Here is a 12,369-nt window from a genome sequence, read left to right on the forward strand (position 1 = left end):
AGCTCTCATTGGATTTGAGTAATGGAGGGACAGTGAGAAGAGGTCCAATTCTTCAAGACAGCCCTTTGTGCGACAAGAAGGCAGAGTAGAGGCCAGTCTTTGTAAGCATGCTCCTTACTGAGCCGCTGGCTCTGATAGGCACTTCCGCTCAGCCAACCAGCTGCCGTTATTCAGGTAACCGGCGCCCTATGTCCAGTTATCTGAATAGACCAGCAGCAGCTGGCAACCAACAATAACATACATTCGTGCAATACAATGCATAAATGTGTGTTATTTGCGAGAGTGGGTGGCGCTGCAGCACCCTCTATAGACGGCCGCCATCACTGCAGTTAAAATGTAAAAATTACATTTTGAGCCAAATACAAATTCTTAAAGGGCCCTTTTTTTTGTGACTACAGGAGGGGGGGCGGCGCCCGGGCGTCCCTATGGACGGGCCGCCACTGTTTGTTGACCTGTTAGGTAGCGATTTGTGTTGCTAAACTCTGTCCCTGCTGGAAACGCCAACCTCACCCTACAATGACAAAAAGTATATGAATGTATTAGACACCTATATACTAGATCAAGTAACACAATTATACCAGTACTTAAAAGGACTTTTGTGGACCTTTTAGATAGCTATTTGAATGAATACAGCCTGTCCCTGCTCCAAAAAGCACCCTCTCCCTAAACTGACAAAAAGCAGAATGTAAGACAGCCGCCAGATCAGGTCTATTTATAAGGTAGGGGGTATGTCCATGTGCTGAAATGTCTCAATTGGCTGTCCTGCGCCACCTGATGGATGTGTCATAGGTCAAAGTTCTTACCCATGTAACATTGCGGACCGCCGCGAACATCGCCAGATGTCCGCCTGTTTGGCGGACCGCGAACTACCAAAGTTTGCCACGAAACGACCGCCGGGCAAACCGGCAGGCCATCTCTAATAGCCGACACTTACTTCTGTATCCGATGAATGCCTATTGTACCACCAGCCACGGAATACAAAGTTGTTTGCTGTCAGGTGAACGCCTGTGGCTGTGGGCTAATACTATATGTACTCTCAAAGTACCTGAGCTATATTGCCTCTCATATGCAATTAATACTTGTTACTACAAATACTATATGTACTCTCAAAGTACCTGAGCTATATTGCCTCTCATATGCAATTAATACTTGTTACTACAAATACTATATGTACTCTCAAAGTACCTGAGCTATATACCTCTCATACATTTCTATTAGTTGCCAGTACAACTTGCGTATTATACGTGTATCCTCAAAGTATCTGAGCTACACTATCTCTCGTATGCAATTAATACTTGTTTCTACAAATACAATTTAGTACGTGATTGACAGAAGTATAACATACTTATAGGCCTTGTCCTAATTGTTGAACATGTTCGCTCTAACTATTTATATGCTAGGGGTTGATGCTATTTCATAGCATCTCCCCTAGTGGCCTAAATACATCTCTTTTTTTTTAAATCTCTTTATTAATTTTCCTCTTTTATATTCATATATACATTTCACATTTCACAGCTTTAATTGTTCGACTTACTTAGTGGTTTCTTCTAAAATCATGCTTATTTCATCACATTCACATAAAATAATTTTATACTTTAACATTTCTATACAATTAATATCTTCCTTATCCATTTCATCCATTGGTGTGTTTTTCCCTCTCCTCTCCATATCGCCCTATGCTGAAGCCGTCGTAACATTTTCTATCCAATTCTTCCATATTTTTTCATATTCCTCCCCATTTTCTCTGTTATCATACATCTCCCTATACAATGACAGGTTGCTATTTACCAGGTTTTTCCACTGTGCTAGAGAAGGGGCTTCCGCCTTCTTCCAATTTAGGACTATTGCTTTTCTTGCATAGAAAAGCAGCAGGCCCACCTGTGTTCTCCTCTCTATAGATGCCTTGTTTTCCTCCACTAGCCCTAGTAGGCAGATCTCTGCCTCTAGGTCAAGCGAAACTGCTGTCACCCTATCAATTGTTCTCAGGATCCCTCTACAGAATGTCATTATCTTCGGGCATAGCCCGGAATACCTGCACATCTCCAACAATTTTGAAAATTTGATGGAAATATTTTGAACATTTTATACGGTGTGTAATAACTTCTGTGTGTTATTTTAAACTGAATTAGTTTGTCTCACAGTGAGACTAAAATCTGAAATGGAAATTTATATATCTCTCCCCAGTTTTCTACTGATAGACTTGGGATATCTCTTACCCAGCACTCCCACATTTTATTCACATTTAACGGTTCTGTTTCTATTAACCCATGGAGACTCAGGACGGCATATGCAAATAAGAAGATAAGGTCCGAAATAATGCATTCCCGTTTATTAAACTAAAAATGTTCAAATGTTCAAAATAAAAAGCCAAATGGCTGCTTACTTTAGGAGTGCCCAAGGCCCGACACTGAGGCTGGATGCATAGAATCAAATTGGTGGAGATGGTCCCGACTCGTGTGCGCTGGCGTGCATTCCACCCTGCACCGCAGTGAGCCAAAGGGAACCGGAGGTGACCTCAGTACGTAACCAGGTGACGCCTGGTCACGTACTGAGGTCACCTCTGGTTACCTAAAGTAAGCAGCCATTTGGCTTTTTATTTGAACATTTTTAAGTTTAATAAACGGGATTACACTATTTCAGACCTTATCTTCATATTTGCATATGCCGTCCTGAGTCTCCATGGGTTAAGAGGTTGTTCCATTATCTGCTTATTTCATCTGTTAATAGCAAAGTCCAACTTGCTATGAAGCACATTTGACCACTTTTTTCAGTAAAAGGGTCAACTACTTGTGGTAAGCTGCCATCTTTTGAGCACTTTTGTGGGTGTCCTTATCAGTTGGTAAAGGTGGACCATTAACAGCTTTTATCACTGGATATTATTTCACTGGATGTTCGTGGCAATTGTTGTGGATCTTGCAGTACACTACAGTTCTATGGACTGATAGCAGCACATGAATTTATTGAATTTATGCTATTGTGATTATTTATGGAATATTGTTATTTTTATTCTTTATTTTTCACTTAATGATCACTAATTATCAAGTTTATCTATTAGCCACGTTGGGGACTCGATGATAACATGTTTTTTTTTTTTTATATTTAGGTTATATTAGGTAGGCTGGTGTTTCACTTGCTGTTCATTTATTTATTAATTTATTTTTGATGCGTGGTGTACAGTTTGGAGTAGAAGCCTCCAGTATCTTTTTGGGGTTCTGGGTCAGGGATTTAATTTTGGGGAGAGTGTAAGTTCTAAGTCTGGGGGTGAGCTTGGACGCCAGCTGCGGACCAATTTTGTCAGCCGTAGGTAGAATCTACCACTCACCCATCTGAGGTATTTATCTGCATTAGAGGTGAGGGCCAGATTCAGGGCTACTCTAGAAGACTCTAGTTTAGCTAGGGTGTCAGGGGTAGGATTGTGGAACGCACTGAGGGATTTGAATTATTTTTCTAGGTTCACTACCTCTGTCTTTCTTTTGCGTTTTAATTAGGAGGCCAGTTGGATACGTTTTCCCTTTATGACAGCTTTTTGGGCCCCCCAGAGGGAGCTTGGGGTTGTATCTCCAGTGTTATTAGTGAGGAAAAATTCCTGGAGGTCTCTTTCCAGCATAATGCAGTGAACTGGGTTGGACAAGATGGATTAGTTGAGGCGCCACTGGAAGGCCCCCGGGGGGGACAGGGAGCTAGTGGTCATTAAGACAACTAAGGAGTGGTCAGAATAGGGAACAGCGTGAATAGATGTGTGGTAGGCAGTGTGGATATCGGAATTTGGGATGAAGATGTGGTTGATTCTGGCATAAGTCCTATGTGGGGCTGAATAAGATACAGTAGATTCTCTTATGTTCATCTATATGGTTGTCAAAAAGGTAATAAAACAAATAATACATTATATGGTGAAGGTGCACTATTCTTTGTACCTGTTTCAATACTCATTTGCAATTTATGGCCCGAATTCAGAAAGCAGTTACGACGGCGTATCTCCAGATACGCCGTCGTAACTCTGAGTGCGGGCCGTCGCATCTCAGCGTCTGATTCGTAGAATCAGATACGCCTCAATGTTGCCTAGATACGAGCGGTGCAAGTCTCCTACACTGTCGTATCTTAGGGTGCAATATTTATGCTGACCGCTAGTGGCGCTTCCCTAGACTTCCGCGTCAAATATGCAAATTAGGTAGATACGCCGATTCAGAAACGTACGTCCGCCAACTACCAAGTTCTTTCTGAATACGGAACTTGCACCCTAATTTACGACAGCGTAACGTATCTGAGATACGTTACGCCCGCCGATAGATACACTATTGTATCGGAATCCGGGCCTATGTGTTTAAAGCATGTAAGTTAAATGAATAATATTTTTAAAATTGGAAATTAGATTTGACAATAAACAAACATTTTTTTTCCAGTAATTAGACTACTTAATGAGGTCTGTTTTAAGTTTTTCAGAACCATGTATCTCTTTGAGAATGACCTCTGTGATCTTTCTGGATAAACTTAGAACTGTTTATTTCTTTCTGATGAAAAAAATAAATCCTTGATTACAATTTGTTATTGTACTTGCTTTCTTATCATAACGTCTGACCTACCAGTTAAATTGCAAATTAAGGGCTCCAATAAAAAAGTGTGGAAATGCAAGGCAAACAATGCATACATATTTAGTAAATATCTATACAACATGCCCATTTCCTTATGTTGTATCTCTCTAAACATGCTGAAAGTACAGGAAAACAACTATTGCTTAGGGTTGGTCTAAATGTAAGTTTGACTCAAACATCGGGGGTTTGTTCGCAAACGAACCGAACATATGGGGCATTCGCAGAAAATGATGTAGTGTGATAACCATATGTAGTGTGATAACGTGGAGGGAGGAGATAGAGAACTTGAGCTAGATTAGGCAGGTTAGTTAGCGTAATGCAAGCAGTTTAATATATATACTATATATATATATATATATATATATATATATATATATATATATATATATATACATACATACAGAATCTCACAAAAGTGAGTACACCCCTCACATTTTCATGTGACAACACTGAAGAAATTACACTTTGCAACAATGTAAAGTACAGCTTGTATAGCTGTGTACATTTGCTGCCCCCTCAAAATAACTCAACACACAGCTATTATTGTCTAAACCGCTGGCAACAAAAGAGAGTACACCCCTATGTGGAAATGTCCAAATTGGGCCCAAAGAGTTAATATTTTTTGTGGCCACCATTATTTTTCAGCACTGCCTTAACCCTCTTGGGCATGGAGTTCACCAGAGCTTCACAGGTTGCCACTGGAGTCCTTTTCTACTCCTCCATGATGACATCACAGAGCTGGTGGATGTTAGAGACCTTGCGCTCCTCCCCCTTCTGTTTGAGCATGCCCCACAGATGCTCAATAGAGTTTAGGTCTGGAGTAGGGATGAGCCTAACACTCCCCTGTTCGGTTCGCACCAGAACTTGCGAACACACCAAATGTTCATGTGAACTTTAGAACCCTGTTAAAGTCTATGAGACTTGAACATTTAAAATCTAAAGTGCTAATTTTAAAGACTAGTATGCAAGTTATTGTCCTAAAAAGTGTTTGGGGACCTGGGTCCTGCTCCAGGGGACATGTATCAATGCAAAAAAAAGTTTTAAAAACTGCAGTTTTTTCGGGAGCAGTGAATTTAATAATGCTAAAAGTGAAACAATAAAAGTGAAATAAAAAACTTATGAAACAAAAAAAAAAAAAAAAAAAAGTGAAATATTGCTTTAAATTTCGTACCTAAGTTAGCATGTGAAATAGCGCATGTTTCCAGTACATAGAACTGTCCCTGCACAAAGTGTAATTTCTGAAAGGAAAAAAAGTCTTTTAAAACCGGCTTTGCGGCTATAATGCATTGTCGGCTCTGGCAATTCAGAGCGAATTGATTCATAAAAAAAAAAGTGTGGGGGTCCCCCCAAATTCCATTACCAGGCCCTTCGGGTCTGGAATGGATATTAAGGGGAACCCCGCCGTCAATTTAAAAAAAAATGACGTGGGGTTCCCCCCAAATATCCATTCCAGACCCTTCAGGTCTGGTGTGGATTTTAAGGGGAACTCCACCCCAAATAAAAAAAAAATGGCGTGGAGTTCCCCCAAAAATTCACACCAGACCCCTTATCCGAGCATGTTAACCTGGCCGGCCGCAGAAAAGAACTGTACCAGGCCACATGCCCTCAACATGGGAGGATGTCCCCATGTTGATGGGGACAAGGGCCTCATCCCCACAACCCTTGCCCGGTGGTTGTCGGGGTCTGCGGGCGGGGGGCTTATCAGAATCTGGAAGACCCCTTTAACAAAGGGGACCCCCAGATCCTGCCCCCCCTCATTCCTGGCTTCCTGCTCCAATGTTGTCTGTATCCAGCGGCGGGTGCAGGTGATCTCCAGTCCAGCGATGAGAAGATCCATCCATCCAGAGCGCAGCATCGCCGACCTCCTCTCACCGCTGGACACAGCCCAGCGAATGAGTGGCTGAAGCTGTGACATTTCTTATATAGGGGAGGCGGGGCCACCTGTCAAGTGACCCCGCACCCTCTGACGCACCCTCTGCTATGTCACTGAGGATGCCCAGCAAGGGGGAGACGTGATGGGTAGCCCCGCCTCCCCTATATAAGAAATGTCACAGCTTCAGCCGCTCATTCGCTGGGCTGTGTCCAGCGGTGAAAGGAGGTCGGTGATGCTGCGCTCTGAATGGATGGATCTTCTCATCGCTGGACCGGAGATCACCCGCACCCGCCGCTGGATACAGACAACGTTGGAGCAGGAAGCCGGGAACGAGTGTCACCGCTGGATTTTTTTATTTATTTTTTATTAATAAAGGACTTTTTTCTATGATGTGTGTGTGTTTTTTTAACTATTTACACTTGCTTCGTGAAATGGTAGGGGTACAATGTACCCCATTACCAATTCACATAGGGGGGCAGGATCTGGGGTCCCATTTGCTAAAGGGGTCTTCCAGATTCTGATAAGCCCCCCGCCCGCAGACCCCCACAACCACCGGGCAAGGGTTGTGGGGATTAGGCCCTTGTCCCCATCAACATGGGGACATCCTCCCCATGTTGAGGGCATGTGGCCTTGTACAGTTCAGGAGAGGGGGGCGCACTCTGTCCCCCCCCTCTTTTCTGCGGCCGGCCAGGTTAACGTGCTCGGATAAGGGGTCTGGTGTGAATTTTTGGGGGAACTCCACGCCATTTTTTTTTAATTTGAGGTGAAGTTCCCCTTAAAATCCACACCAGACCTGAAGGGTCTGGAATGGATATTTTGGGGGAACCCCACGTAATTTTTTTAAAAATTGACGGCAGTGTTCCCCTTAATATCTATTCCAGACCTGAAGGGCCTGGTAATGGAATTTGGGGGGACTCCCACGCTATTTTTTTTTTTTATGAATGAATTCGCTCTGGATTGCCAGAGCCGAAAATTCATTATAGCCGCAAAGCCGGTTTTAAAAGACTTTTTTTCCTTTCAGAAATGACACTTTGCGCAGGGACAGTTCTATGTACGGGAAACATGCGCTATTTCACATGCTAACTTTTCACCCCCCCTAGGTACGAAATTTAAAGTAATATTTCACTTTTATTGTTTCACTTTTAGTATTATTAAATTCACTGCTCCCGAAAAAACTGCAGTTTTTAAAACTTTTTTTTGCATTGATACATGTCCCCTGGGACAGGACCCAGGTCCCCAAACACTTTTTAGGACAATAATTTGCATATTAACCTTTAAAATTAGCACTTTATATTTCTCCCATAGACTTTAACAGGGTGTTCCGCGGCTTTTCGAATTTGCCGCGAACACCCCTAATTGTTCGTTGTTCGGCGAACAGGCAATGTTCGAGTCAAACATGAGTTCGACTCGAACTCGAAGCTCATCCCTAGTCTGGAGGCATGCTTGGTCAGTCCATGTCAGAAACCATGAATCAGACCGAGACAGAAGTACAGTTAAATCACCCTTGTTTAATAATAATAAAAAGATAAACAGAGTAAGCATAGTCAAAACAAAGCCAGAGTTCAGGTACCGGATTAGATAATGAACCAAGCCAAATGTCGGAGAGCCAGAGATATACGTAGTAGAACAGCAAGCAGGCTCAGGAGCCAGAAAGGGATGTCAGCCGAGCATAGTCTTCAACAGGAACGCAGAAGAAAGTCTCTGTGATGTTGACCAAGATGAAGGCAGAGAGCAAGTGAACTGGAATGCTTAAGTAAGCAGGACTGATGAGCCGGATCATCAACAGATGAGTCACTGTGGCGAGATAGGAGCTGGCAATTAGCCAACAGCTGAGTGGCCAGATCAGAGAAGGAAGGGCTGAGCCCAGCCCTGACAGTCCATCACCTTTACCCTTAGATTCTTTAGCAAGGCAGTGGTAATTTTGAAAGTCTGTTTGGGGTTGTTTTCATGTTGGAATATTGTGTTGTGGCTCAGTCTTTAAAGGGAGGGGGATCATGCTCTGCTTCAGTATGTCACAGTACACGTTGATATTCATGGTTTTCTCAATGAACTGTACCTCCCCAGTGCCGGCAGCACCAATGCAGCTCCAGACCATGACACTCCCACCACCACGCTTGACTGTAGGCAAGACACACTTGTCTTTGTACTACTCACCTGGTTGCTGCCACACACGCTTGAAACCATCTGAACCAAAAAAGTTTATCTTGATCTCATCAGACCACAGAACATGGTTCCAGTAATCCGTTTCCTTAGTTTGCTTGTCTTCGGCAAACTGTTTGCCGGCTTTCTTGTGCATCATTTTTAGAAGAGGACTTCCATCTACTGGGACGACAGCCATGCAGACCAATTTGATGCAGTTTGTGGCGTATGGTCTGAGCACTGACAGGCTGCCCCCCACCCCTTCAACCTCTGCAGCAATGCTGGCAGCTAGGGAAGAGCCCGATGTTCGAGTCGAACTTAAGTTTGACTTGAACATTGAGTGTTTGGCTGTTCGCCAAATAGCAAACAATTTGGGGTGTTTTCGGAAAATTCAAAAGCCGCCGAACACCCTTTAAGAGTATATGGGAGAAATAAAAAGTGCTAATTTTAAAGGCTTATATGCATGGTATTGTCATAAAAAAAGTGTTTGGGGTGCTGGGTCCTGCCCTAGGGGACATTTATCAATGCAAAAAAAGTTTTAAAAACGGCAATTTTTTCAGGAGCACTAATTTTAATAATGCTTAATATGAAACAATAAAAGTGAAATATTCCTTTAAATTTCATACCTGTGGGGTGTCTATAGTATGACTGTAAATTTTCACATTTTCCCCATGTTTAAAACAGTCCCTGCACAAAATTACATTTAAAACTACTCGCGGCTATAATGAATTGTCGGGTATCGGCAATACAGATAAAAGTCATGGAAAAAAACTGCATGGGTTCCCCCCAGTCTATTACCAGGCCCTTTGGGTCTGGTATACATATTAATTGTGCCAATTTTTTAAAAATTACACAGGGGGCTGTTCTGCCTCTCTGTGACCCGATCGCGGGACACCGGCGGACATCGAGTCCGCATGTCCCGCCACACGGATTCTGATAGGGGACGTACATGTACGCCCATTTGCCTACCGCTGCCATTCTGCCGACATATATTGGCGTGCAGCAGTTGGCAAGTGGATAAAATATTTACAAAAATGAGAGGGGTGTACTCACGTTTGTGAGATACTGTATATACAGTGTAGCTAGTCAGTGTAGAATATATATATATATATATATATATATATATATATATATATATATATATATATATATACACAGTGCAGGCAATGTGTTTTTTTTATATATATATATATATATATATATATATATATATATATATATATATATATATACCGTGTTGCATATATACTGTATATATATATTGATGGGGACAAGGACCTCTTCCTGACAACCCTGGCCCTGGTCATTGTTTGCCGGGATCTGCAGGTGGGGGCTTATCGGGATCTTGAAGACCCCTTTAACAAGGGGGCCCCCAGATCCTGGCCCCCCTATGTGAATGGGTATTGGGTACATTGCCCCTACCCATTCACCAAAAATGTGTCAAAAAGTAAAAAACGCAATAGACAGTAATTGACAATTCCTTTATTAAAAAAGAAAAAAAAGTGTCCCGCGATGTCCATCCATCTTCAATCATGCTGCCTGATAAACCTGAAAAATAGAAAAGCTCCAGCTCCACCCTTGCCTATATAACAGCTGTCAAAGCTAAAAGATAGCAGTCCCCGGGAGGCCTCACATGGAGGCAGAGTTTTTCTTTTTCGGGTCTGTTGGGCGCTGTGATTGAAGAGGATGTACATCGCAATTTTTTTTCTTTTATAATAAAGGAATTCTCTATTTTGGTTTTTACTTTTTGACCCTTTTTGGTTTAAGTTTAAATATATTTTTTTATATATATTTTTTAGAAATGTCATTGTGCTGCTGCACTGTTCTACACATCACACAGATGTGCCACTTTACAGGCAGACTAAGGGGACCCCCCAGACACGATCTTTAAAGGAATATTTCATTTTTATTGCTTCACTTTAAGGATTATTAAAATCACGGTTTCTTAAAAAACTGTAGCTTTAAAAACTTTTTGCATTGATACATGTTCCCTAGGACAGTACCTGGGCCCCCATACACTTTTTATGGCAATAACTTGCATATAAGCCTTTAAAATTCGCACTTTTGATTTTTCATGTTAATGTCCCATAGACTTTAATAGGGTTGCCATGGTTGCTCAAACTTTTTGCCTTTTCACATGTTTTGGTGCAAACCGAACCGGGGGCTGCTTGGCTCATCCCTACTGTTGATGTATTTGAAATATAGGGCCAGATTCACAGAAGAGATACGACGGTGTTTCTCTGAAACGCCGTCGTATCTTTTAGAGTATCTATGCGACTGATTCATAGAATCAGTTACACATAGATAGCCCTTAGATGCGACAGGTGTAATTGTCTTACACCGTTGGATCTTAGGATGCAGTACCTCGGCTGCCGCTGGGTGGAGTTTGCGTCGTATTCCAGCGTTGGGTATGCAAATGAGGTTTTACTGCGATCCACAACGGTTTTTTTCGCGTTCGTTACGTCGTTGCTAGTCTAGTTTCCCGTCGCAAAGTTAGCCGTCGTTTTACCTGCCCTAAGTTTACACAGCCCATGTTAAAGTATGGCCGTCGTTCCCGCGTCGAATTTCAAAAAAAAAATTTCTTGCGTAAGACGTCCGGGAATACGAAAGTACACTACGCACGTCGCCGTTCGAAAAAATGACGTCACTTCACGCAAAGCACGGCGGGAATTTCAAAATGGAGCATGCGCAGTAGGACCGGCGCGGGAGCGCGCCTAATTTAAATGGCACACACCCCTTTGAATTATGCGGGCTTACGCCGGAGGCCGCCGGCGTAAGTTTTCACGCAAGTGCTTGGTGAATCAGGCACTTGCAATGAAAACTTGCGGTGGTGTAACGTATATACGATACGTTACGCCGCCGCGATTCTACGTGAATCTGGCCCATAGTGTGCTTCTACCTTTTCTGTTTGATCTGACAACACAGAGTCTTTTGAGCTCTCAAATTCTAATCATATGGTGTTATCCCTGCCTATTTAAACCGCCCATACATGAAATGAAATTCAGCTGATTCAGAAAAAAGCGGCTGAGATTTGATCCATGTATGGGCAAGCTGATTTTATCCAAGTCGACCCATCAATCAACTTGGGTACAACCAGCCTGTTGCATTTTTTACATTTGATTACGGCAGGCAGCTATAGCCACTAGCAGTAATCATTTAGTTTTGCCAACCGGGAAGGCTCAATGTGCCCCCCAACCCCCCCAATGGCAGAACATAATAGTACTGTGGCTGCAGGAGACAACAATGACAGCAATTTTTTTCCTTCCACCCAAAAGAAAGGAAAAGAGAAAGAAATTAGAGTAATCTATGGACTGCTTTAAAGTGGTTGCGAGCCTCTGAAATAAAAAAAAATGAACACAGCATATCCCACTATAGTGTATGCTAATCTTATTCCAAAGCACCAAGTGGGATTTCTCTCTGTTCTCTCTTCAATCTGCATAGGTCACTTCTGGCTGGTTATTGAAAGGCTTGCTAGAGTTCCCCCATAGTAATGAATGCTTGTATGTTTACGTATCCTTTTACCCAGAGCTTCTAGGACTAGTTACATAGGGCCAGATTCACAGAGATCTACGGCGGCGTAACGTATCGTCTTTACGTTACACCGCCGCAAGTTTTTAGCGCAAGTGCCTGATTCACCAAGCACTTGCGTGTAAACTTACGGCGGTGTAACGTAAAGCCGTCCGGCGCAAGCCTGCCTAATTCAAATGGGGCGTGTACCATTTAAATTAGGCGCGCTCCCGCGCCGAACGTTCTGCGCATGCTCCATGT

Source organism: Rana temporaria, chromosome 3 (genome assembly GCF_905171775.1).
Source record: "Rana temporaria chromosome 3, aRanTem1.1, whole genome shotgun sequence".
NCBI lineage: Eukaryota > Metazoa > Chordata > Amphibia > Anura > Ranidae > Rana > Rana temporaria.